We start from the raw sequence: 4312 nt of genomic DNA, 5'->3' as shown, positions 1-4312 counted from the left end.
AAATGTTTTTACAGGACTGGGGAGATGGCTCAGTAGAATAAGCGCTTCCCTGGCAAGCACAAGTGCCTGAGTTCAATCCCCGGTTCCACAAAAAAAAAAAAAAAAAGTTTTTACATACAAAAGACAGTTTATATTGCTCGTTATTATAAAACATATGAATTTTTTTTTTTTACCTCTTCAGTCCTTTTCTGAGTTGAGAATGTAATATGCCTACTTTTTTGACTATTCTGTTTAAAACAAAACAAAAAAGAACCAAGAGATTTGATTAAAAAGATAATCCAAAGACTATGTAGGTGTCAGTCAATGTTGTGTACTAGCATGCTGGAGTCCCTCAGTTTGATTCCCAGAACAACTCACCCCATAAAATTGATGTAAACAAAAGATAAAACAAGAATGAAGAGAAGTAAATTTAATCAGTGGCATGTTTAGAGGAAAGTATTTTGAAAAGTTGAAAATGATATTTAGAAAACAGTTTTGGTAGGAAACTTTGAAAAGGAAAAGATAATTTATCTTATAGTTGTTTTAAAAGTAAAAATTGTGGAATGAATATTTTACCTTTTTAATATAAAATCTTAAAAATGTAAGCCATAATTAATAGTTTCTGATTTTCCAGACCTTACCTTGAAAATTCATTAAACTTGTGAGTGATTTTGATCTAAATTTTTGTGTGAAGATTCTCAAAAGCAGGAAGTAGTAGTATCAGTAATATCAACATGTGCACTTAAATGTCATAAAGAATAAGGGAGGGCTGGCGAGATAGCTCAGGGGACTAAGCTTCTGCTTAGGCAAGTGCAGGGACTAGAGTTTGATCCCCAGCACTGCATGCTACGCTGGCCCTGTCCCCAAGTGTGCTGAGCTGGCCACTGAGACTGGGTATGGTGGCACATACCTGTAATTCCAGTACTGGGGAGGCTGAAAGAAGGAGGATCACTACGAGTCCAAGCTGAGTAGTGAGACCCTGTGCCAAATACATTAACAATAAGCAAGTTAATAAATGAAACTGAATTTTTAACCCTCTCAGAGATAATTTATATCCATAAATTCCTGATTTTTAAGTAATTTTTAAAGGAAATGCACTGTAATAATTTTTGTTACAATTTTACAACATTTTTTTGTTGGAAAAAATCTCTTAATGTTGGGCTGGTGAGATGGCTCAGTGGTCTAAAGCACCTACTTTGAACAAGCTTAGCAAAGCACAGGGACCGGGGTTCAATCCCCCAGCACCACATGCCAGCCAGCCCCGCCACCTGGTGGGCTGAGCTAGCCACATACACACACACACACACACACACACACACACACACACACACACAAATAAAAATTTAAAAAAAATCTCTTTAATGTCAAAATTAATCCCACTAAAAAACTTTGGACTGTGGCTGTACAGCGGTCCCTCACTTACCTACCGTAGAGGTCACATTCCAGGCACCCCGCACAGCAACTGAAAATCAGTAAAGTAGTGGCGTCGTATTTATTTTAGTATTTGTATATACCTTAGGCTTTATAAACCCTTCCCACACTCTTACGAACCTTTCCCACACTTTTAAAAACACTTCTAATATTCTTAATTATTTTCTAAACTCGTAAACTTACTTAATTTTAAGAACATACTGTACGGTACTGAAAAATCGTGCAATATAGTGAAAAATCTGCAATTTTGGATTAGTATTTCTTGAACCCTATGAAACAGTGAATTTGTGAAAGCTGAACTGTAAACTAGTGGTACTGTAGCTCAGTGATAGAGCAGTTGCCTAGCATGCTTAAGGACCTTGGGTTGATTTGCCAGTGCCAAATAGGAAAAAGAAATTTAACAATCGACAGACTTTTTATTCAGCTCACATTCTCTTATACATAAGAAAAATTTCTTTTCTTTTTTTTTTCTTTTGGTCTTTTTGAGACAGGGTCTTACTATGCTGTTCAGGTTGGCCTTGAACTCACTTTATAGCCCAAGCTGGTCTCGAACTCATAGTGACCTTCCTTCTGCCTCCAGAGTGCTGGGAATACAGTCATGCACCACCATGCCTGGCCAAGAAAAAGTTCTTTGATATATTTCTAATTTCCTTCTTTTTCTGCCATATGTGTTTTTTTGTTTTTTTTAAGTTAGGGTCGCAGAATGTTGTTTACTCTGGCTTTGATCTTCCAGCAACCCTCCTGCCTCAGCCTCCCAAATTCTAGGATTACAGACATGTATCACCAGGCAAAGCTTTTCTATCACAGCATAAAAATGTTCTTATCTTTAGCAAAATATACTTAAAAGAAAATTTAATGTATTAACCATTGTTAAGTATACCATTCAGTGGCAGTGTGTTTTTTCTTAAAAAATAAATTTATTTGGTACAGGGTCTCACTATGCAGCTCAGACTTATAGTGATCCTCCTGTCTCAGCTTCTCCAGCACTGGGTTTGCAGGTGTGCACCACCACACCCGGTTTCCGTGTGGCAGTTTCTAGGGCTGGCACAACATGCAGTACTGGGAGTCGAGCCCAGGTTCTCGTATTTGCTAGTCAGGCTTGTACAACCTTCAACCATTGAACTTTTTGTTATGCGAAACTGAAACTCATTAAATAGTAAGGATTTCTCATCTCCTTTTCTCCCTGGCAGCCAGTATCAACTATTCTCTATTAATTTAACTTCTTTAAGTAGTTTATATAAATCAGTTTTGTGGTATTTGTCCTTTTAGATTTGGCTTTTTTTAATGCAGCACAGTGTCTTCAAGGTTCACCCACACCATAGAGTTTGTTAAAGTTACTTGTTTTTTAAGGTTAGTATCCCATAGTATGCACATGTTACATTTCACTTGTCCATTTGTGCATTGATAAAGCACTTATGTTGCCTTTACCTCTTGGCAATTACAAATAATGCAGTTGTGAACATGAGGAGATAAAGCCCGTGTTTTCAGTTTTCTTGTGTGCGTACCTAGAAGTGGAGTTATTGCATTATGTAATTCTAGTTGTAATTAAAACAAAAAGTACTCCTATAGTGACCTCACTAGCAGCTGTATCATTTCACATTCCCATTAGCAGTTTACAAGAGTCCTAAGTGCTTTACATCTTTTTTTTTTTTTTTAAATAATCAAATGTATAATTTTTGGAAAAAAATTGAAACTAAGAATTTTTCCGCCCTTTCCTGTGCCCTTTTAAGGTTGACACAGAGCCTTAAGAGGCTACACAGAAAGGTAAAGGAAGCCTCCATAAAACCCAGAGAAGAGCCTGAAACTCCTCTGTGGATCCTGTCTGGAGTCACAACTAAAAAAAGAAAGAAAGAAAGAAAGAAAGAAAGAAAGAAAGAAAGAAAGAAAGAAAGAAAGAAAGAAAGAAACTAAGATTTTTTTAATAAAGGGGGCAGTTCGCAGTAATAGATCAACCCCTGCTTACACATTAATTACCACATTCTGTCCCATATGTTATGCTTCACATATAATCAGTAACAATATAAATAATTAACATTTGTTATATTAAAATCCCAGTCAGTAACCAAGTTGTAAATCCATATATGTTGAAATAAATGCCCAAAATAAGTATGTTTTTAAAAGTGAAGTCTTTGACAATATTTACATTGATCAGTCCATTTACATATAAATAGTAGAACAAATATAATGGCATTACTGCTAATTTCCACTTAATTTCTTCATATTATGGCTATCTGGTGTTGCATTAGTGAAGATACTTCCTACCAATACATGGGTGCCCCAAAGATCATTTACAACAGATTGCAGCAGCCAAGATCATCAACAGAGAATCCTAAGTGTTGGTAGCATTTATCTGTTCAAAAAGAGTGTTGCTCATATATGGTCCAAAAACTGGCATACCAGAAGATGGATCAATAATGCCAATCCACTCCAAGAACACAGGAAATTTCCTTATCATTAATAAACTTTTCTAAGACTATTTTTCTTTCAACTTGCACCTCTTTACTCCAAACATTCCATTCTTAGTTTTCTGAGTTACTGTCTGAATCATCAATTTGCTATTAGCCACCTCTGAAAATAGTGATTCAGATTCTCTCTACAGCAATCCTGGACATGTTTGGATTGCACTCTCAACTCTAGCACTTTTCAAATAAGTTTCTGCACTGTTAATTTCTTATTGTACAGGTGCATTATTACCCTGAAATCTATTTACATTTTATACCATCACAAACTCATGTCTTTTAGGAAGTGCTTTACATCTTCACCAGCACTTATTTTCTGGGTGTGGCAGAGTTGTTTTTTAGTATACACATTTAAAATTTATTTATTTATTTATACCTACCTACCTACCTACCTACTTACCTACTCTCTGGCCTTGATAATGCATTTTTTTTTAAAAACATTT

At 35.7% G+C, this 4312-nt stretch overlaps 1 protein-coding gene, 1 non-coding gene and 1 pseudogene across 3 annotated transcripts in view; 2 read left to right on the top strand and 1 right to left on the bottom strand.

Annotated features, from left to right (window-relative positions):
• Nucleotides 1-4312, top strand: part of Jmjd1c (jumonji domain containing 1C) — a 168896-nt gene that overhangs the window by 1347 nt on the left and 163237 nt on the right. The window lies entirely within an intron of this gene.
• Nucleotides 3128-3246, top strand: LOC111817024. Its single transcript, XR_002821315.1, has one exon. It is a non-coding gene; the product is annotated as a small nucleolar RNA SNORA26 (small nucleolar RNA).
• Nucleotides 3607-4312, bottom strand: part of LOC101578637 — a 29978-nt pseudogene continuing 29272 nt past the window's right edge.

This window comes from Octodon degus, unplaced genomic scaffold (assembly GCF_000260255.1).
Source record: "Octodon degus isolate 3935 unplaced genomic scaffold, OctDeg1.0 scaffold00046, whole genome shotgun sequence".
NCBI lineage: Eukaryota > Metazoa > Chordata > Mammalia > Rodentia > Octodontidae > Octodon > Octodon degus.
This window is presented reverse-complemented; position numbering and strand designations above follow the sequence as displayed.